The 24048-nt window shown below is 42.1% G+C and overlaps 1 protein-coding gene across 1 annotated transcript in view; it reads left to right on the top strand.

The window, feature by feature from the left end:
* Nucleotides 1-24048, top strand: part of DEPTOR (DEP domain containing MTOR interacting protein) — a 126588-nt gene that overhangs the window by 96267 nt on the left and 6273 nt on the right. The window lies entirely within an intron of this gene.

Below are 24048 nucleotides of genomic sequence, written 5' to 3'. Positions count from 1 at the left end.
CTGGTTGAATGCAAAAGACAGAGAATACCATACCCTTCCATATAATTTAACTGTGTATATTCATTTAAATTACTTAAGGGGTGCCTGGGTGGCTCTGTCATTAAGCGTCTGCCTTCGGCTCAGGTCATGATCTCAGGGTCCTGGGATCAAGCCCCACATCGAGCCCCACATTGAGCTCCCTGTTTGGCGGGAAGCCTGCTTCTCCCTCTCCCACTCCCCCTGCTTGTGTTCCCTCTCTCTGTCTCTCTCTGCCAAATAAATAAATAAATGAAAATCTTTAAAATAAATAAATAAATAAATTACTTAGCACATTATTTTCTCACAGAAAACACTGAATTGTTTCCTATTTTACCGTATTTACTTGCCCTGGAATAACTCCACTTACATAAAAATCCATTTGTATAATCCAGTCCTAGAGGCTTGTTTCCGCTGACCTGTCACATTGCTGTTGCCCTTTGCCCTTGTCCCGGAAAACTACAGGGAAGTGTATCTGGTTGTGCCGAGCTCTGGGAAGGTGGGACCAGGGACACCACCCCGTGGGAGCTTATCCACTGACCTGGGCAATGATTGACCTGCTTGGTCTGGGTGGTAGAAAGGATCCAAAATTCTGGCCAGAAGCCTCCTTTTAGCACCTGTGACTGGCAGGAGCGGACTCAGGATGGTGTAAAGTGCCTCACTTTGTCTTCAGGGTCACTGTCTCTGTGGAACCCCAGGCTCTTCCCTCAAGTCAAGGTCCTGGTTTTCTCCTGCTTTCTGATGCCTGAGCCTTTGTGACTGTGGCTGCTGAATTTCACTACTTTACTTGCTAAAACGGAGATCATCTTGTAGCTAAGTTTCTCATAGGTACCATTTCTCTCTCTTATTTCACCTTTCTATGGGGATCGGAAAGTTTTAAGATGTGGGCCACCAGCATGTGGACAGGAGAGACCCCAGACTGAAGAAACTGAGGGCCACTTTCCCCGGTTAACACGTCTAGACCTTCCCAGACCCAAAGGAGAGCTCCTTGCCTGGTTTAAATGACACCCTTAATCCATCATGAGAGGAGACCTTCATATTTGTATTAACATTTACTTCTCTAGAACGTCTGGAAGAACTTCAGAGAATATGTGTCCTTTGGGAGAGTGATAAGGGATAAGTGATAAGTGGGGAGAATTCTAGATTGGAGTAGAGACATCTGAGACCTTTGTGCCTGGGCCACCTAGCCCCATGGCCCCACAGCTCTCATGCCTGTCTCTCTGTACCGCTGACTGAGGCAGGTGGGGCTGGATCAGGACTGGGCTGCAGGGTGGGATTGCTGAGAGGCAGGGCCGGGAGCATATAAATGTATAGAGCGTGGGGTGGGGGTGGGGGGGTCAACCTGACCTCCGTTGTAAGTGGAATTGAGTTTTAGATGTTTTGATCAATTATTAGAGTTTTATGTGATCTCAAGCTTGTTTGTAAAGTTTGTCTTTAGTCTGTTTCTCCCCTTCCCTTCTGATGACTTGCTCTCCATGCAGTAGGAAAATATTTGTTCCCAGAGACCTAAAAGGAAACGGATGTTGCAAGAGGCCCCAAACTATAACCTTATTTTTAGTTTTGTCTGAATCAAGACACTCATAAAAAAAGAGAACAATTAGTTGCATCTTTTCTTTAAGATTTTTTTTTTTTAATTTATTTTTTGACAGAGAGACAGCAAGAGAGGGAACACAAGCAGGGGGAGTGGGAGAGGGAGAAGCAGGCTTCCCGCTGAGCAGGGAGCCCGATGCGGGGCTCGATCCCTGGACTCTGGGATCAGGACCTGAGCTGAAGGCAGACGCTTAACGACTGAGCCCCCCAGGCTCACCTAGTTGCATCTTTTCTAAGAAGTTTGCTGTTTTGTCTCATAGGACCCCCCTCCTCGCTCCTGTGCCTACAAAACAACAGCTGTAGAGTCATTAAAATTCTCACTTGATCTAGCGTCTTTGAATTTGGAGCTGTTTTTCTTTTGATTGTTCTTTTGCTTAAAAAAATGAAACCTGCAAACCTCTGACTTAGAGGGCCTTTCACTGGGCATTACAACTCTAGAATGGACCATGAAATACGGGAATCATCAAAAGCTTAGTCAACCATTCAGCATTCAGTGCATTTTCAACTAGAAGAGGTTGTTTGCTACATTTTCTCTTTGGGAACTCTTCACACATCATTTAGGAATTCCATAGCAGTAAACTATGGTTCATTTCAAGGCAAAGAGTGGGAAGGAGGAAAGAAGAGAAGGAACTCTAATTTACTGAGTGCTGTATGACTGACGCTGCACCATACGAGGCCCTTTCTGTACATGAGGCCATTTACAAGACCAGTGCTCTAACCCCTGAGCTATGGAGCCCATAAGGCCATTTAAGACCAGCATCTGAAGACTGAAATCCTAGAGGAAGAAACTGTTCCAGGAGGAATAATTCGTTTTCTCCCCTCTTTTCTTCTACTTTGAAAAGAAATAAAGTTTCTTCAGCAAGACTGCAGGCTGCCATCTAATGACCACTTAAACATGGCTTCACGTCACAACCTTGAATGACATCCTTTTTTTTTTTTTTTTTAATCACATCAAGTTGAAACCCATTTCTGGACTACATTGTCTATCATAACACATGATCCTCTAGTATCTGTCCTCCACTGTAGACAGGGCAGAATTTTTACATTTCACAAATACATCATGCTTGTATCTATGTCTGCCTTCAAATAAATCTAATCAAGTGACTCTGGCACTTAAAATCCTCTGATGGCTCCCCATTACAATGAGGATAAGGTCCAGATGCCTTCCCGGGGACTACAGTGTCGGTGATCTGGACCCTGCTGAGAATAACATTATTTCCTACCCTGTTTTGCTTATATAAGGCTCCGTTGGCCTTGCGTCTATCGCTCCCAAATACCAAGTTTTCCTGCCTAAGGCTGGATGACTGGCTCTACTGTTGTCATTCAAGTCTCAGATTAAAGGTCAGTTTTTCAGAGTAGCTTCCTTAAATACCCTGTGATATTCTTTATCTTCCTTCAGTTACTCTTTCTCATTACTACCCTGTCTTAGGTTTTCAAGACATAGTATTTATCAGAATCTGATAATGATACTTGTATGTTTATTATCTATCTGTCTCTAGTAGCTCCATAAATGTAAATCTGTCTTAACTACTATATTCCCAGCACTTAGCACTATTCCTGGCATTTAGTAAGTGCTGGAAAAAATCTGTGCTTCCATAGAAAGGTTGAGGAATTCACCCATTGAGCACCTGCATTGTGTCCCCACACATGTCATATGCATTCTCTATTTTATTGTTCTTACAACTTTTGAAGGTGGGAGGGAAGTGTTCTTCCAGCTTTGTGAATGAGGAAACTGAGGCCCAGTTAATCTCTTTCCCAAAGTCACCCAGTCTATAAATGTCAGAACTAAATTCAAACCTGGTCTCTCTGCCCCAAAGCCCTACTAGATGCTTCCTACTGCATTATTTCATAAAATACAAACCCACGAGGCAGAGCCCAATAGACGGTATATCCTAATAAAACCTTGAACTCCTGCAAATTGCTCATGGATACATGACCTTTGATGTCTCTTGTGGGAAGAATTTGTATTTCATTCCAAATGAATTGTTAGGGCAGTCACATGTTCACCTGTGTTGGCTTGAAGATCAAATAAATAATTTTTATTCTTGGCACCAACCTCTCACTTGGGTCAGTGCTAGATCTTACAGGGTCACCCAAGTGAAAGATGCAGAATATTTACTTGTGTTAATTTAATCAAATACTTGTCAGGGCAAACCATTCAGCCTTCACACTGTGAAGAAATTTGAGCCGTATTTACAAATAAGGAACAAAAGATATCCTTGCTCTTTTCTGGAAAGTTTCTTTTTTTCTGGTGGGAATAATTAAGTCCTGTGAGAAACAGTATTCAAGTTTTCATGCAACCCGTGCCAACAATCGGGAGGGATTTCAAGACTCCTGGCTTCTTCTCTTGTTTCCTGCTGTGATGAATTGATGGATGTGGACTTATGGGGCCTCTTTTCTCTTTGTTTGTTTCTTTGTATGTTTATATAGAAACAGAACTATCTGAGTCAGAGTAAGGCATGAGTGGTCATTGTGTTCTTTTTTTACACCTTTCAAAAACTCCTATTTCTTATATGGAAGAAAAAAGTAAAAATCCTGCTTTTTGGACTTTCTTCCTCATAGCAACAAACCTGTATCTCTCATGGACTTTTCCTTCTGAACCAAGAGAGGCCAGGTTGGGCAAACCATCTGAAGTTCCTAATTAATTTAGCCAAGACAGTTCGAGCATTCAAGTAGCAAATTGTGGGGGGATGGTCAACACAGATGAAAAAAACACATTCTGTTAACTGTATTAAAGGTAGTTTTTTCCAGCTGAGTTCAGGAAAATCATGTGTGGGAATAAAAAGTGATGTCTTATGTACCATGCTATGCCTCTGGCCATATTGTCCCGTAGTTGACAGAAAGCAGTAGGGTTAGTGTCCCTTTGCTCATCGTTAGGTGTGACGAGGGTGTGGGGGAAAATGACCACTTTGCCTGCGGGTGCCTGCCTGCACAAGAAGCCACCTCTCAGGGCCTCAGCTCAGACCCCTCAGCTGTCCTGTGCCCTTCCTTAGCGGGGAGTGGTCTTCACGTCAGGCCCTGACAGCCTCCCAGAAGACAGGGCAACTCCGCACAGTTCTTTGTTCAGTGGGTATTGACCATCTGCCGTACACCAGACACTATGTTTGGCCTTCATAGGATTTTCAGTCTAGAGGAGAGAGACATTAATCAAGTAATTCCACTCTTAAATATATAATTATAAACAGATGAGAGCTATGAAGAAAAACACTGGAGTTTCTAATTTTTGTAGGATGGTGGGAAGAAATGACAGGGAACACTTCCCCCAGGAAGAATGCTTGAGCTGAGATCTAAAGAATGGATAGAAGTCAACTGAGCCTGAGTGTGTCTGTACACTTAGCGAATGTGTGCGTGTGTGTGTGTGCATTATGCACACATATGTGTTCACGTGTGTAGTTACATCCACACACGCACAAAGGGTTTATTCCATATAGAAGAAACGCAGAAAGGACCATGGTTCCTTGGACAAGAATGGAAGCCATGACTAGACTGCAGTGTGAAGAGAATTTTGGAAGCAGGGGTAGCAATGAGTTAGGGCAGAGTGTTTCTTAACTTATTTGTTATTATCTTTCCCTTAAGAAGCCCTTTTAAGACATTTTTCCCCCTAATCATCCCTCCCATGAAATTTGGACAACACAGACACATTGTATTCCTGTTTATATACTCTGTCGTGTATATGTGCGTGTGTGTATGCTTTATACATAAAAAGAGAAAGATTTTTTCACACTCCCCTTTGGGGCAGTTTTTCCCCTTTGGGAGCTAAGTCGCCCCTAATGAGAATGCGTGAGTTAGGGAAGGAAGCTCAAGAGCTTTATAAAATTGTGTTAAATTTAATCATAATGGTCATACAACCAAATATACAGCTTTCAAGTGTATAGTTTGATAAACTTTGTCAAATGTACACACCTGTGTAACTACCTTCAGAACACAGAACATTTCCAGCACTCCAGAAAGTTCCCTCATGCCTCTTTCTAGTCAATACCTCCCACCAGAGGCAACCACTCTTATGATTTCTGTCACCAGAAATTAGTTTAGGTTTTTAGAGTCAGACAGAATCCTGGCTGTATGCCTCATGTCTCTGTGATGTTTGGCAAATTATTTCATTTCTCTGGACCTTTTTCTCATCTTGTAAATGAGGAAAGATGCAGAGTCTTCCTCACAGCGTTGGTGAGGGAGGTATGCTGCCCTTCCCCCTTCCCCACAGTATGAATACACGGGCACCTCTAAGAGGGGTCCAGCGGGATCAGGCTTATAGCATAAGGATCACTTCAGGCCTAGAAATGCTTCCAGTTGCCTGAGCTCTGGCCTTTCCAGTCTGCGTTGCCCTTTGCCTTGCGACCCACAAATCCTGCCTGCTCCTCTCATTTCCCGAATTTCTGCTCCTGTGCTCTTCTAGAAAGCTGCCGCCATACTGAGGACATAGGTCCTTTCTCACTGGCTTCATCCAGTGGCCTTATTATAAGCACCCCTAGTTCCCCCACTTTCAGAATCTCCCAGAACCATATCTGACTTATCTTGGCCAGTCATTCTCCTTCCTTTCATCATCTGGCCCATCTACCTCATTCCTTATCTTGTGGCCCATCCCATGTTCTGAGGGCTCAAGTTTCCAGTTTGTGCCCGGCGCTGGGTCATATGACAAAGAGCCAGGCTTAGGTGTCAGACAGCAGGTGTTTGAGTCCCACCTTCACCACTTCTATAGGACCCAGGATAACGACTTCAGCTCGAATCTAAGCCTCAAGTTCTTCACCTTTATAGTGACACTTATAATAGTCATTCACAAGTCACAATGAAATGAAATGTGTCCTAGCACAGTAGCTGGCCATAATAAACACTCAATACATGTTTGTAGGTGTCAGTTATTATATTGCTTGTTATTCTGAGTCTGCTGGCTCATCTTTGCTTAAATAAGTTTATATTTATAAACATGTAGCACAGAGTAGCAAAACAATAAATGAAATGGGGTATCGTGGGGAGCATGGTCTATGTAATCATATGTTCCTGCCATATTGCAGCAAGCCATTGCAATTTGCTCACTTTCTTAGAAATGCTGAACCTCTGTTTCCCATCTTAAAATGGCAATGGTAATTGCTTCATGGCATAAGTGTGAGGGCAGATAAGAAAATGTGCATGAAGTATCAAGCCCAGAGCTGCCACGGAGTAGACCTTCAGTGAGGATCATCTCCTACTTCATCAAATATAAGATGCATTGATCATAAGATGGAACCCGATTTCAGAGTTGTGCATCATAGAGTCAGCAATTACTGGCATTACATCAAGTCCCAGCCCCGATTGCTGTACTCCTAGCAGTGGGGCTGAAAATAAATGCTTTTATACACAGCTGTTGCAAAAGTAATCTTTGACAAAAGCGAAGACATGTCAAGTTTTAGAAATGTCTTGGTATAATCCTGAGCCGTTCCTACACTGATCTACTGTGGGCTCGAATACTGGCTTTCTTTGTGCTGGATCCCTGAGGACAGGACGAAGTGTAAGTACTGAGAAGTGAAAACCTTGAGACCCCTTAAACCTCAATAGATTGGGTGGTCACCCTATTTTTCTCCATCACACCTGAATAGTTATGTGTGGCCAAATCCTGTCAACCTTCTGAAAGACTCCTCAAGAGCAGATCACCCTAAGACTGCCTCCAGGTATAAAGTCAGCGACCCCTCCCCCCGCCCAAGACTCACCTATACCTGGAAAAAATTAAAAACTACCCCAACCACGTGGCGCCTGGGTGGCTCAGTCGTTAAGCGTCTGCCTTCGGCTTAGGTCATGATCCCAGGGTCCTGGGATCGAGCCCCGCATCGGGCTTCCTGCTCTGCAGGAGGCCTGCTTCTCCCTCTCCCACTCCCCCTGCTTGTGTTCTCTCTCTCGGTGTATCTCGCTCTGTCAAATAAATAAAATCTTTAAAAAAAAAAAAACAAAACTACCCCAACCAAGGCTGGACCTCTCTTTCCAGAGCCATGTCCTAAATTTATCCATGCCCAATCCAAGTATCCGGAGGAGTAAAGATAAATATCATACTGTCTTTACTGTCTCCACTAGTGTATGACTTACAGAGGATTCCCCAGTTTGGGGCTGTAGACCAGTGACTATTAGGTGTCATTATTTTATGAGTGACATAAAATCCTTCCAAACAGTGGTTAAGACTAGTATTTCTTTGCCATGTACAAGCTGGAAAGAAGTTAATCCAAGGCTGAGATGTGTCTCTGTGGTCTCTGATCCCTATTTTGTATTTTCACTTTACTCAGTTTCCATTGCCAAGGTCACTTGAAGGTCTAGGATGGCTGCTGGAACTTGAACCATGAGGTTTGCATTCCAGCCATCCATAAAGGAAGAAGGGAAGGAGAAGGGTACTATTACTACTTTAAAGATCCTTCCTGGAAGTTGCATACATTACTTCTGTTTATATCCCATTGGTCAGAATATAACCACACATGGCCAAACTTAGATACAAGGAAATCTAGGAAATGTTGTTTATTCTGAGTGACTATTATGGGTTGAATTGTGTCCCCTCCCAAAAAGATACATTGAAATCCTAATCCTCAGTACTTGAGAAGGTGACCTTAAGGAAATAGAGTCTTGACAGAGGTAATCAAGTTAAGATGAAGTCATTAGGTTGGGCCCTAGTCCACAACTGGTGTCCTTATAAAAAGGAGAAATTTGGAAATAGGGACTAATATGCACAGAAGAAAGACAGACTGAAGACACACTTGGAGAAAATGTCCATGTGCCTGGATGATGCATCTATAAGCCAGTGAATGCCAATGATTGCCAGCAACCACCAGAAGCTAGAAGATGCAAGGAAGGATTTCCTCTGGAGCCATCAGAGAGAACGTGGCTTTGCTGATACCTTAATTTCATACTTCTAGACTCCAGAACTCCATACTTCTAGACTCCAGAGACAATGAATTTCTGTTGTTTGAAGCCATCCTGTTCTTGGTATTTGTTATGGTAGCCCTAAAAAACTAATACAGTTGCCATGTGTCCAGGAAAAAAATAGAAGTTCTATTAATAAAGAGGGAGAAGACAGTGGATACTGGGAGACAACTCATAGTTTCTGTCACTGACCATAAAAAGCTGTACAAACATCCTTCAAGAAATATTTACTGATCACCTACTGCATATGGTGCCCTGTGGGGATCCAGTGGTGAGCAAAGCCAGCGACGTCCCTGCCCTCAGGGAGCTTTGGGTCTAGTGATAAGGGAGATATTAATTATTCACACAAATGCTTAATTATAAACTGTGATGTGTGTGTCTGGTAGGAAGATTACTGGATGCAAGACTTGGAGTCTCAGATACAAATTTTTGTAGGTTTGCACATTTCATTCATTTTCAGAATTCCATGATGAACACTATAAAGTCATGTGCTGAGTCTGCCAGTTTGCCGTTAGCATCAGAGTCTCTTAATTCCACCCACTACTGTTCTTCTGCCAGATTAAATGAAATGTTGTTGGTATTATAGTTACAGCTTATGGTTCTCAAGGGAGAGCCTGTGAGAGAAAGCAAAATGATGGAGAATGAAACAGGAAAACATCCGTTTGGCAGAGGGTCGTGTCACTGAAGCAGGAATTATGGATGTTGAGTTGATTGAATGCTTTGTTTTTCACATTCCTCCTCCTCCTCCAGTCTCTTCCACCTCAGTAAATATCATTACCATCCAACCAATTGCTTGGGCCAGAAACCTAGAAGTCAGGCTTGTTTTTCTCTTCTTCTTCCAATTCAAGACACTTCCAAAATGTATCTCGAATGCATCTGTTTGTCTTCATTTCCCCAACTCCAAACGCCTGTCATCTCTTACCAGGACTACTGTGGCCCTAATTGGTCTTACATGTGACCTTGCAGTCTTATCATCTGTTCCCCATTTAGCCACCAAAGGAAATCTGGTTCTGCCACTCTCTCACTTGAGATTCTTCATTGTGTCCATGTTGCTTTTAACATGAAATCTAAAAGCCTTACTGTGGCCTATGCAGTCCCACATGATCTGACCCCCACCGGTCTTTCAACTCTTACCTCCTGGCCACTCTCCTCCTTGCTCCCCTCCATCATCACCTTTTAGGTCCTCAAACCAGTGATTGCTTTCTCTCCATGGGCCTTTTGCGCTTGCCATTCCTTCCTCCTAGAATTCTCTTCTCATGGCTTGTCCTGGGATCCCTCCTTATCTTTTACACCTCACCTTACATGTCTCTTCCTCTTTAATGAGGATGGAAAGTCTTCATAGCATTTTCACACCCACATCTCACTGACTGGAATTGTGTTGCATGGTCATTTCTGGGGGTGCTGAGGATTTGAATATTTCATTCTCCAACTTTTATAGGGCAAGAGAAAGAGAGGGTGGGCTGAAGTAGGGTGAGTGAAGCCTGCAGGATCTGCCTGAGCTCCTCATTTTTCTCTTTCCTCCCTGCCTACTTATTTTCTTCACAGATATGTATTTGTCTTCTAAGCCTGCTCTAGGACGCATGCTCTATGAATGCAGGGATAGCATCTAATTCTTTTTCTACTACATTCCCAATAAATGTTTGTTAAGTCAACAAATTAATTTCTGTGGCCGGGGAGGGTGGAAACTCTGATCTAGACACTATCTCTGCTTTACTAAAATAAAAAGGCTTGTTAAAATGGCAGGTAGCCAGTGGGATTTCGTTCTAGCACTTGCCACCCCACGTGACCCTTAACAGGTGCTCAGAATTTTTTTTAGAAATCTCAGTCAATTGGATTCCATTTATTCAAGTCTTACTATTTCTAAGATATTAAATAAATCCTCGGAAGTTGATTCCCAAAGCCCCGTCATTATATTCTTAGGTAGGAGGACCAATGTAATATGTACTATAGACTAGCCGCAACAAGATAATTCATCTGAAAATCCCTAGCATCTTGCCTGGCACAGAGTTGACACTAATTTTTATTTTTTAAAAGAATTTGAGCATGTCAGGTGATGTCTAGACAATACATTATTTCAGAGGCAGACAGCACTGAACATATTTGCATAAGAAGATAGACTTTCCATTTGGGGGCACATGTCCCACCCTTTGAATAGATTTCATGGAGAACAAGTGAAAACAGTCCTAAGATAAATTAAAGCAGTATTTGTTAGGCATGCTAGGCACCGTGCTAGGTGCATTATCTCTGTTCTTTCATTTATAATCACCTCTGTCTTGGGACAGAGTATTGTCTCCCTTTTTATAACTGGAAAAAAACGAAGTTTGGGGGGTTTAAGAATTTTGCCTAAGGATAAGACTTACATGTGAATTCAGATATGCCTGGATCTAGATCATATGCTTTGGAATCATTATTATTTATGTGTGAAACTGGTTATATCAAGAGAAGATTGAAGCCAGAAATACCCTTAATAACACAGGGGTTTAGATGATGCTGGGACAGAAGCGTAATACTGCATTTGGGACCCCTCGGCATTGGTTCTTATTGTAGAGCTTCGTCCTCCAGTACCATGATACTGAGATGGCATTCTTGCAAAGTAAGAAATCCAAATCACTAAAATGTTTAAAAGTGGAAGGGCTGAGTTTTGGGAACTAGAAAAAATACAGCCTTCTTTCTCAACTTTCTGTATCCCAAGGATTTGAGCAGCCCAAATCTGTTGATCTTTAAGATGTTAGTATGATACCCAGCATTTGAACGGGGCTTCTGAATGAATATGTTCTGTTGGCAGGAAGCCCAGAAGCATGCACCCTGGTGTCTCATGATAGCAAGTATGGATCCGGATGATGTGATTGTAGAGAGCCTTAAGCAAAGTCTGTACCGAACATCATTAGACACCTTGTTCCACTCAGGGCTTTCGTATCTGGTTTTTCCTTCTTCTGTGTTTTGTCTGACGCTGGTTTAAGTGCTTGTTCTGGCTGAGTCCCATATTTTAGAGTCGTCTCTCTCTGCCCTAAGACTTTATTTTCTGCCCCATCTGTCCTCCAGCCCCCATGCAAATCCATATTCCTTCCACCAGTCCCACTGTGGAACCAGAGGGCAGGATCTGCAGAACCTCTGGACTGGGCAGAGACCCAATGATGCTCTGTCCCCAGGACCTCTCTAGGCCAGTGCAGGTCTTACGGGTCTTTTGTGACTTGATGTAATCTTCAAACTAGTTTGACTTCTGGGAGGGGACGAAAGCCATTGTGATTATGTGATTAATGCTTGTTGATTCACCTTTTATTCTTGGCTCTTATCCACAATTTTCATTGAGTTTCTTTATAGATGAAATGTGTTTGAAATTCAATATTGTATAAATGTCTGTTGAATTTCCAACAGCAGTAGTATTATTTTCTCTATCAATAGTCAGAAACTTAAAGGTAGAAAGATTCTGCTGATTCTTAACATTATCTTGGGGTCACATGCCTCTTTGAGAGTTCATTGACAGCTATGGACCCTCTTCCCAGAAAAAAAAGAAAAGATGAGAGAGAGAAAGAGAGAGACAAAGACAGAGAGAGAGAGAGAGAGAGATTTGCACACAGTCTAGTGTTGTTCATGGATTGTCTAAAACTTATTCATGGACCCTAGGATAAGAATCTCCCAGTCTAACCTTCCCATATTATGGGTAATGAAAATAAGGCCCACCTAAGTGAAGTGACTCACCCAGGGTTAAGTGAGAAAACCAGAACTAGGATCTGATCATGCTGATAAATGTGTGTGATGGATCAACTTCAATGCTTGGCCCATGGACACCCAATTTAGACTCTTCCCATCCCTCCTGCACCCCACCCCTACCATCGTGGTCATTTTAGTAACTAATATGATTTGGACTGTTTGAGTTTATATTATGGTCAACTATTTTTAATAATTATTATTATAATAACAGTGCCTTGCTTTTGTAACACATGTGTTGGAGACTCACATTTCTCATTGTATTCTCACAACTACCTGAAATAGAAGTGAGTACGTATTATAAACTCCATTTTACGTGTAAGAAAATCAAGACCCAAGCAAGTTGTTTAGGGCCAAGTGAGAAGTGAATTGCAGCTCTTTGTGTGCCATGAATTCCATTTTGGGGAACTGGGTTTGCATATAATCCTCTTGTTTAGAACAAGCGTAAGCAAGAGCACAAAGATCTTGAATTAATGCCCAGATCAGTGTTTCTCCAGCCTCACTGTACATCAGAATCACCTGGGAAACTCCTCAAACATATCCAAAGATACGGACACAGTTGGTCTGGGGGGAGGCCCAGATATGGGCGCTTTTTGGAAATGACTTAAATGTGTAGCAGCCAAAAGGGAGAACTATCATCCAGACTTCACAAAAGATGGATATAATGCTGCATAATCCCATCATGTGGTTGGATAAGGGGCTGCCCTGATTTTCATGCCTGAAATTCAAAGGGAAGACCGCGTTCCATAGTCTGTTTTGAAATGCCCTGCGAAGGCATTTGGAGGGTGTAGTTGGGGTCTTGAGGTATTGCCTTGCAGCGTATCAGTGACAAGCACATTTGGAAATGCATTAGCTCCACTTGATATCAGAATTTGCCCAAAGCAAAACAAGCCAGGAAGTGGCCCGTAAACCTCAATAACACTGTTAGCGAGCAGTTATTCCTCATGCTGACTTCTTGGCTGCTGTGAATTATGACAGTGGGGCCATGTGTAGGTCAAGAAACCCAGCTTCCCCCAACCGCCAGCGTAAAACACAGCTCTTGTTGCACGTCCGATACTTTGGGATGGCATTTCAGGATGGGGTTTCAGCCCCATTTGATGGTGAGGATGCCAGTTAACAGCTTGTACCCTGGGAAAATTGCACTGTGTCTTGTTCTTTTTGAGCAGCAGAGGCTTTTTAGAAGAAAAGGAAAATAGGCTGCATACCATCCCAAGGAAAGTTTAATGCTAGTGGAGGTCAATTGCTTTTTAATTCAAATATACTTTGGGTTTAGTTTTAAAGGATGGATGTTCCTCTGCTGAGGAGAAAATGTTTACCTTTTCCCCCCTCTCTTTATACCTAGACCTGAATAGCCACCCAGATTTGGCCGAAGTTTGTGCTAACTGATGAAAAGTTCATGAAGCAAGGTGTTAAATGGGGCTCTCTTGCTGGGCTGGGGAAAGCCAGAGATCTGCAGAGGGAGTGCCCCCAGAGCCCCTCGGCACCTCAAAGGAAAAAAGTGCCTTTGTCATGGCTACGTGTGACCTGCTGTGTTACCATAGTGGGACGATGGTGTACCCTAACTGCACTGTGTTCCGGGCAGGGTAGCCACCTGCACGTACCCACAGCTGGGGTTGATGAGGTCAAATTCCACTTCACAGAGCCAGAGTAATCAGGACCAAGCACACAGCATATCTTTGTAGGCCCAGCAGTGGCATGACTGTCTCCTACCTTAGCTAGGTCAGAGGGGGCAGAGTACCAAGGGGTCCCCATGTCTGTGTACACTGGTATCCTGGCCTACAGGCCCATGTGTGGAACACAACTTAGGTGTCTCACACTCTGTGGACAGTCTGAAGTCATTCTTGTCAGGAGCTTCTGGTCTTGTAGAGATAGGATCTATACAGAGAAATAGCTGGGAAAAAAATACATTTTCCATATGTATTTCCTTAGCACACACCTCAGTTGTTTATGGTTCCCAAACCTCTATTTCTCGTTGGGTGACCTGAAGTTTCACTTCTAAAGGTTCTGGAATGGGACTGTAAGGGAAGCTGGTGAAGAAATCTCTGGAAGGCGATGACCTCATTAGCAGGTGGGAGTCTTGACACCACAATTGGTCAGAGGGCTATCAGTCAGGGAGAAGACCTGGATGTGGAGCAGCACAGAACGGACAGGCTAGAACTCCTCCAAACACCTCTGTGTCAGCCTCTAGCTGTATTTAACCATGGCAGCCATGAGTGATGTTCGCTGCCTTACTTCTGCTTCCCAGATATTATGCAAATTTCTCCCTGTGGCCACTTAAACCTGGAAGTACACTGGAAAGGGAATCTGGGAAATGTAGTTCTCGCTTGGCCAAGTTGACAACGCAGAGCTCCACCTCTTATTTATTATATTCATGCTCTTCCTAATATCAAGCCCACAAAATATCCTCACTACAAGTATGAGGAAGAGTTGGGGACATTGAATATGAGATCCATCCAGTAAAGGAGGGGAGAGGATGAAGAGGATGACCTCAAGGAATTGTACCCAGTTCTTGCTACTGTATGTGGAATTGTATTATATACAACCAGAGTGCGGGTACTTCTACCATTGTCTCTGTAAGCAAAAACTATCCCTTTGTTCCCTCTGGCTCCTTGGGGTAGGGACCCAAGACAGATGAAGTATTTAAAATAGGAATCCCGTGTTTTATTTGGTTTGTTTTTTATTTAAATTCAATTAGCCAACATATAGTACATCATTAGTTTCAGATGTAGTATTCGATGATTCATCACTTGAGTCCCATCTTTGGTCTTTTCTTTCCAGACTTAAAAAACAAAAAACAAATACCTCATTCTAGCAAACTCTGGTTTTGTACACAACATGACTCAGTTCAGGTACTTTATGAAAGATGGAAGCAATATGACCAAACAGTCAGTTTGGGACACTTTCCTGGATCATTTTTGAGTGCCCAGAAGGGAAGTCCATTTTCCAGGGTTAACCTATAAATTAATCACTTTCTTGCATAAAGACTTAGCAAAGGTGTTTAGTCCAGGCTCAGAATCCAGTGGGTTAGCATTCAAGTAAACATGCACAGGTGTGGGAGCTGGCCTAAGAGGGTAGACCACTTTATAAAATGTAATGTCTGGTATGTTCTTTAGGGATAAGAGGAAGAAGGAACCTATTTTTGAAGGAACCCATTTTTGTTGGGTGTCATGCTGAGCACAGTGACAGTTGCTCAATATGTATCATCTCTCTAATCTTTGTCACAGCCCTATAACCTGGATATTAGCTCTATTTTATAGTTGAGACTGACAGAGTTTGAGTCATAGCCTCTGGTTGTGCAAGTAAATGGCAGAGGCAAAAGCCAAACTAGCCCAGGTCTGTCTGATTCCAGAACCCTTGGTCTTTCCATTATATCGTGGTGCCCTTCTAATGTGTTGTAATTATTTTACTTTTCTGGTCCTCAGTTTCTCCACCTGGCTAATCTTGGCAAAGTCTGTTACCGACTCTGCCAGGGATTAGGTGTTTCCCTAGGAATGGAGATATTGGACAGAACCCCAATCTTCAAATCCATACAGTTCTCTGGGACTGGTGTGCAAGGCTCCTAAAGATGTTATGATCCAGAATATAACACACAGGCCACGTTTACTGTTTATTGCTAGACCGTAGGAGGTGGGAGTGGGGTGGGGTTTACTCCCAATCTTTATCCAAGTCAGTATGGAACCTCCCTAGATCCTTCAGCACAAGCTCCTAAACTGAGATGGTCCTTAGGAGGCTGATTGGCAGCCCCGTCCTTGCCGCACAGATTGCTTGGTCCCAAATATAGCCCCAGGGACTGGTAAAATAAGGAAGAGTTTCTAGAGCAGAAACCAGAGGCATAGTTTCCTCCCCTGGGGGTACTCAGCTCCCATCGGCCGTGACAAAGAATGTCTAAGGTTACTTAGTCCAGATAACACACTCAAAAAGGGCATGCTCCATCTTAGACCTATTTATAACCCTTTTACTTTTCCCACCAAAATACTACCAACTACCTGGTAACCTGGGCTATCTCTGCAAATACACACACACACACACACACACACACACACACCATTTTGTTCTTAGCACCACCTTGGGGGTAGAATAAAAAGAATGAGACTTTAGTTCGCTCTTAAGAGTTAGATAGTATCACCAACAACACACTAGAGGTCACCCCTTATGAGTGAAATAATATATGAAAAATACACTGCATTTGTGGAAACAAAGTTATAATGTAATTATTTACCTGACAAATAACCTTAATGTGTACTGCATCTTGTTCAGTAATCTTTTAAATTTTTTAGTATATTCATTTTGCTTTTTAGCATAATCCAGAAAAAAAACATAATTTCTGGGTGTTAAGTGCCTAACAATAAAAAGCATTTTAAGGGCAAATAGCTAATTGGGTAAAAGGTTTCTGTGGAGGAAAGAATTTGGGGTCAGGGAGGAAATCTGACCTTCTGGAGCCTCTTTTCTTTTAGCCGTGAGCTCCCGTGGGAGTTAAAACATGCATTGAGAGTGTGTGTCTCCTGCTTCTGGAAGCCCCAGTTTGCAATTCCATGGAATTCTAAGGAACTTTCTGTATCCACAGTGTAAGCCAATTTTGTAAGGGCGGCAGGTAGGAGTGATAATTTGCATATCCCCTATGGTACAAAGGCTCCCAGATGACAGATTCCTTTCCTTCAGTAGTAAAGGAAGTCCACGGAATCTTGTGGTTCTAATGTGTGTATGTTGCTTCTCTTCAGTGCCTGAACACTTCTTATAACCTTGGGGAACCACCAGGTCAAGAGTGTGCTGTCTGTCCTTAGCACAAGCAGATCTTGGAAGTGGTCCCAGTGCAATCAAGAGCAGCATGTGGGAAAGAGATATGAACCACCAGGGCAGGCCACAAATCCTCCATCTATCCTCATCCGCATCTCCAGAGGGAACCCCCTGGAAGGCAAATTTTCATCCTAACTTTGGGAATCTAAGTTCAGTGGATCCCATATCTCCCCCTCCTTGAAGTACATCACAGTCCCCCTTGACTGACCCCTCCCCCTCAAACTGAGCAAACTGGATCTGAAGCAGACCTTCGGTCGATTTGGGCTGGAAGGGGGCAGATTCTGTTTGAAACCAGCAGGCACTTGGAATTTTTCAATTTGAAACAAAAATTCTTTAGTGTTGCTTTTTGTTGTTGTTTTATTGGAAAAGTCACTCTTAACATATCCTTGACTTTCCTTCAAGGCTGATTGCACAGTCTGTTCTTTGGGGCCATCACAGAGCCATCCATATAGCATGCTGAAAATGCATAAAGCTTAGAGGAAAGCTAATTCTCTGGAGAGAGAATCCTGTGTTTGTCCAAGAACTGGATCTCTGCCTCCTCCCACACCACTCACTCTCCAGCCAGTTGCATATTTGGTGGAGAGATTTATGGGACTAAACATACAGCTGCAAATCTTTTCTTTTTTTTTCCCCCCAAGAACAATGTTCTGCTGTCAAGGCTATTATGCACTAAATACAGACACACAACTTACTTACTACAGCAGTGTCTGAAACTCCTAAGTGTCATCCTTGCTGAGTGTGAATGCTTTTGTAAACATAAAGCATTCTATAGATGTAAGGAATTCATTCTATAGAAGTAACTAGCACATCTCGACTCAGCTTACTTTAGTTCTGCAGCAACTTTGTTAAAGTGAGTATTCTACAGACAAGACCAGTGATTCCTTAAGGAATTCCATACTCAAATTACTTTAAAATTATGCTGATTGTTTACAGTGGTTTCTGGATTCTCTATCCTTGTGAGATTCTCTTAGCTTAGGAAAATCTCTCTTATCACCCTGGATTGATTTTTATTTTATTTTTCATATTTGATCTCAATAAATAATACCAACTCAGTATCAATTTCCATCTCCCAAACCAGAACCCAAAGTAGCTTTCCTGGGTATGCACCATGCAATGGTTGGTTTGTCTTCCTTTCAACAGTCTGCATTCATGGGGCTGTTTGCAGGGAGAGATTGTGTGGGAAGAGGAATAGAAGAGAAAAACCAATATTTATTTAATGTTTCACTGATATTAAACACTGGGCTTAGTACTTAATCAGATTTGATCCTCATAATGAATTTGACCTCCATTTTGCAGATGAGTAAAGCATAACTCAGGGAATTTGTAACTTGCCCAAAGTCCCATTACTGGTAAATTATAAAGGTAAGAGTTAAAACAATTTTATTGCACTATATAGAAAATGTAAAAATTATTTAGGCACATCGCAGTTTATTACAAAATGAGCTACTAGTGAAACTACTACCCAAGAATTCTAAGATCACAGGTTAGTTGCCTACTTTTGAAATTTATATCAATTAGGGATGCCTGGGTGGCTCAGTCATTAAGTGTCTGCCTTCGGCTCAGGTCATGATCCCAGGGTCCTGGGATCAAGCCCCGCATCGGGCTCCCTGCTTGCCTGGAAGCCTGCTTCTCCCGCTCCCACTCCCCCTGATTGTATTCCCTCTCTCGCGGTGTCTCTCTCTGTCAAATAAATAAAATCTTTAAAAAAAATTAAAAAAAAGAAATTCATATCAATTAATCATATTATAATCATAGTATTGAAACTTTATCTCTTGGTCTGTCTTGCTGTCTTGTTATTTTGAGGGAAAGCCTGAAGCAGGCTTACCCTTGAATCCTTTCTCCTTCAAGAACACAAAGAACAAAAGAGAGAAAAGCCAGAGTAGCTTTACATGAGTGCAGTCATTTCGGGGATGCGAGTGTCTTGGTGAATACACATTTCTATGGCAGTAAGAAGACACTTATGTAATCATAGGTGTAGTGTTTCTTTCCAACCTCACTCCCGCTTTGGATAACAATTGAATGATTGTGATGGAATCCTAGCCATACAAGGACGAATGTGCAATTGTGCAATCCCATGGGCACTCAATCCATCTGTAGGGTTATCTAGCGTCTGCCAGGACTGGCACAGGAGAGGAATTAGAGGCAAGATTATTTAGTTGGTTTGGCCCCTTATCAGGAGGAAAGCTGGAGTTCAGCCTAGGTATTCATCCCAACCTGATCACACCCTGAAATGGGCTGAGTCCTACCCCTGTCTTCCCATTAACTCTTACCAGACCTACAATGGTTTTTAGGACTTTTCTCCATCACACCCTGAAATGGGCTGAGTCCTACCCCTGTCTTCCCATTAACTCTTACCAGACCTACAATGGTTTTTAGGACTTTTCTCCATTCTCCTTCTTGCTCAGAAATCACTTACCTATGACTTATGAAGTGTTGTTCTTCCTTCTCATTAAGGATGACGTCCTCCATATCCCTTTTTATAAAGTCAAGGTACTAGCGTTCTTGGAGGAAATGAGCTTAGAGCAGCTACATGAACTCATGATTGATCTTTTCTCTGCGAAACAGGAAATGAGAGAATTGCAATAAAATCTTTGAAAACAGATATGATAGAGGTATTTATAAGCAGAAGAAAAGCATCACACCCTCACTTAAATTCTCATTTCCACCTGCGGGTAGAAGGTAATATGTACCTAAGGTAGATCTATTCAGAGGTTGTCAACATGTTCTGTATGTTTGTATGTGTCTCCTTTTTAATATAGAAGAGAAAAAAAATATCTCCCAGGCTGTGTGCTTCCTGTGGTTACTGGTAATGTGTGTTTATTTGCAGAACATAGTGTACCATAGATGCTAATTCCAAGTCCATTGTAACTGAATACGTTACACAGTTCTACCTGCGTTTTCCAGATCATTTTGCACATTTTTAGTAACAGGACATTGGAACCACAGGAACCACAACAGTTGTGAGGACCACTTAGGGAGAGATGACGTTTTTACTAACAGCCTGACTCCAAAAATACTACCTTGAATATAAGCATGATAAATGTTTGGAAAGCTTTTTTTCCTCATCATTCAAGAAAAAAAAATCGAAATAAATACCTAAGTTCATATATTGTTCAGGACTTTAAATGGCACAAAAAGCAATCCAATATTAACTGAGTAAAAACCTTCTTATGAAGTTGGAAGATCGTAAACATCAACATCACAAGATATCTGAGTGGACTTAGACTGTTTAATTAAGAGTTAAAGCAAAGAGAAGAGACATGTGTCTTCTACTATTCTCTGCATTCCTCAAACTTGCATATATACATTGTACTTCACAAATGTGTATTTATGTGGGGCTGTGGAGTCATATGGAGTTCAAATTCCAGATGTGACACTTAGTTGTGTGACCTTGAGCAAAGAACTTAACCTCTCTGAGACTCAGTTTGTTCATAAGCATTATACTGGTGATCATGGGTGGCCAGTGATAGAAACCAGCTACCATAAAAGAAAAAAAATTTTTTTAAAGATTTATTTATTGGGGCACCTGGGTGGTTCAGTCAGTTAAGATCCGACTCTTGGCTTCAGCTCAGGTCATGATCTCAGGGTCCTGGGATTGAGCCCCATGTTGGGTTCCGTGCTCAGTGTGGAGTCTGCTTGAGATGCTCTCTTTTTTTTAAAGATGTATTTATTTTAGAGAGGGAGAGAGTATGAGTGGGAGGGGCAGAGGGAGAGAGAGAGAATCCCAAGCAGACTCCCCGCTGAGTGCAAAGCCCGATGTGGGGCTCAGTCTCACGATCCTGAGATCATGATCTGAGCCGAAATCAGGAATTGGACGCTTAACCGACTGAGCCACCCTGGTGCCCCCAAAATAACCTTTCTCTAAAATTAAGTGCAGTTCAAGTCACCACTCACCAAGGTTGATGACAAGTCCAATATAATATTGTTTTGATGCCCCATTGCCCATGCCCTTCCCCTTTGGGATTATAGGTCCCCCAGCCCCCATCCTGGGGTTTAGGCAGCCCAATAACATGGACTTTGACCACTGTGCTGCCCCTGGTCCTTGTCCAGCTGGCCCTGATGGCTGCCCCTTTTCCACCCCTGAACTCCAGGGCATAGGTCCTGAGCAGAGGCCACTGAATGCTCATCCTCCCAATCACACAGCCCTTACCATGCCAGTTATGTAGTCTCCAAGAATCCCTGCAATCAGGAGGTCCATAAGACCCCATCTTTGAGCCAATCCTGAAACCACCCTCTCCAGTCTACAGAGATCTATGCACTGCTGACATCAGCCCCCTTTTCCCTCCAGTTCTTCTTTTTAATAACAACTTTGTTGAGATATAATTCATATACTGTGTAAAGTATAGATCTCACTTATTTTTGGCATAGTCACAGAGTCATGCAACTATCCCCACAATCAATTTTAGAACATTTCACCACCCCTGAAAGAAACCCTATTTTTTTTTTAAATAAAACAAATATTTTTGAGGATTACAAGTTGGTTACAGTTTGGGCTAGGAACCCTATACTTATTAGCAGTCACTATCATACCTCCCCATGCCTCAGCCTTAGGAAACCACTAATCTACTTTCTGTCTCTGTGGGTTCGTCCATTCTGGACTTTTAATATAAAAGGACTTACACAATATATGGTCTGTTGTGACTGACTTCTTTCACTTAGCATAATGTTTTCAAGCTTCATCCATGTTGTAGCATGTAGTTGGTTCCATTTTATCGCTGAATGATATTCCATGATATGGATTTATCAAATGTTATTTCTCTTTTCATTAACTGATGGACATTTGGCATCCTTTAGTTCTTGAAGTACCACGTCTCCCTCCCTTCAGCTCTTTTCCTCTGGTGGCCCCAGATCAGAGGTTATAGACTCCAATGTCAGTCTGCTAGGTGGCAGAGAAACAGGAACTGGTGTGAACCATGGCAAATGAGAGAACATCTACTGGGGGTAGCCCCTACTCAGCCATTGGCACGTGGCCATTCTGACCTGGTGTTATTAGAGCTTTAGATTGTTCCAGAGAGGCCAGATCCTGGACTTTTATGTTGAAATTTCCTACTTTTTAAATGTTGGTCAATGAAAATAAACAAACCGTATGTGAGAGAGACAATACAATTCTGGTTGAGACTAAATGCTAAAGGTAATCCCTGGTGATGCAAAGACACATCTCACCTTCAGGAGCCCATGAGGGTTAGCTGGAATGTGAATCACTGCCTTCTCATCTGGCCACACAAAAAAGCTATTCAGCCCTTTGGAGGAAAGAAAGACCCGGGTCTAAAGTCAGCACTCTGGATCAGGAGGGAGTGGAATTTCTCTTATTCTTTGGCTCATGGGTATGCTGGAGCAGAAAAAACAAAGCACCATGAATGTTTCCTTTAAATTAGTGTTCAATTGCCCTGCAAATTACCTGTGGCCTTCTTCAGGATGGATTGTAACCTGCTAGTATGACTTTGATTATGACTCTGACTTCTATCATGGTTGAGAACTGCTGATTCTGTACAAGATGTGCCCTGAATCCATGAGGACAGATTTATGGAAATGGGAAAGGAGAAACACTGATGGTGTGGTCTCCTTATATACAAAGATGCCATAGGTTGGGAGTGGAAAATACTGAGGTTCATGACAACAGCAAGTGTTCATTATGTAAATAACCACTTTGCTTACCACTGTCCACTTTCCATTTTGTTTTGCGTGTCACCACAGAGGAAGTGGGTATTTTTAAAGGGAAAGAAGTTCATAGAAACCAGCGGTGTAGTGCTTGACATGAGCAAAGAGGTTTTAAATTCATTATCTAATTTGAGCCCATGCAGATAAGCATTTTTACCTAACCCTGTTTTATAAATTGAGACATGGTAGAGAAGACATGACTTGATTAAGGTCATCAAACAAGGGAGCCAAAGACTTAAATCCTTATTGAATTCCAAATCCCACATCTTTTCCAAATCCCAAATCTTTTCCATCTATAGCTGCCCTTCTAATACTTTCCAGTTTTGGTTTGAGGAATAGGTATAGGTATTTTTACACTTAATAATATAGCATTTTATTGTGTTTATATATTTTATTTTTATATTTAAAATATATTTTATGTTTTAAATACTTATAATTCATATTATTTATATTATATCAATACAGTGTTTGATTTGATATAGTTGTTACCCACTCAGAAAATAAGAAAAGGAAATGGTGATTTTCAAAATGTTTTCATATTTTCCCACTCTTTGAGTCATCAGCACTAAATTAATTAATAATCAGGTGTGCATATTAATTACCGAGGCATTATAAAGAAATATGATAACAACAGATATGGGAGACATTAAATCAATCTCAACCAGATCAAAAATCAATCTCAACTCTCCTTTCCTTTCCCTCTCTCAGTCTTCTCTTCCTTCTTCCCTTTTGTCTTTTCTTTCCTCCTCTTTATTTTCTTATTTTCTTATTCAGTGAGGGGATAATTTATAAGAAGCAAGAAAGCCTTCAGACTCCATCCAAGTTTTGCTTTTTTTGCTTAATGCATTTATACATTCAATTCGTTCAACAGTGAATATTTATTGAGTTACTGCACTGGTTTCCTATTGCTGCTATAACAAATTGACACAAACTTGGCAGCTTCAAACAAAGAAAATGTATTGCCTTAGTTCTAGAGTCAGAAGTCTAAAGGTGTCAGCAGGTCCACATTCCCTCTGGGCTTTCAGAGGGGAGAATCCACTGCCTTGCCTTTTCCAGCTAATAGAGGCCACTTGCATTCCTTGGCTTCTGGCCCCTTTCTCTTTTCTCTCCAGTTTCTTGCTTCTGTTGTGACATCTAGTTCTGCCTTCAGCTTTTGAGTCTCCCTCTCGTAAGGACCCTTGAGGTTGGGCCCACCTAGATGACTCAGGATAATCTCCTGATGTTAAAATCAGCTGATTAGCAACCATTCCATCTGTAACCCTAACTCCCCATTGCCATGTAAACTAAATATTCAGAGGTTCCAGGGATGAGGACATAGACATTGTTGGGGATTAGGGATATTGTATCTACCATGTGCCAGGCACCGTACAGACTTATATTCTGTGGGATTCTGTTTTGCTAATTAGATGT

The sequence above is a fragment of the Halichoerus grypus genome, chromosome 5 (assembly GCF_964656455.1).
Source record: "Halichoerus grypus chromosome 5, mHalGry1.hap1.1, whole genome shotgun sequence".
NCBI classification, from domain to species: domain Eukaryota; kingdom Metazoa; phylum Chordata; class Mammalia; order Carnivora; family Phocidae; genus Halichoerus; species Halichoerus grypus.
The sequence above is the reverse complement of the archived record's forward strand: the minus strand, read 5'-3'. Positions and strand labels throughout refer to the sequence as shown.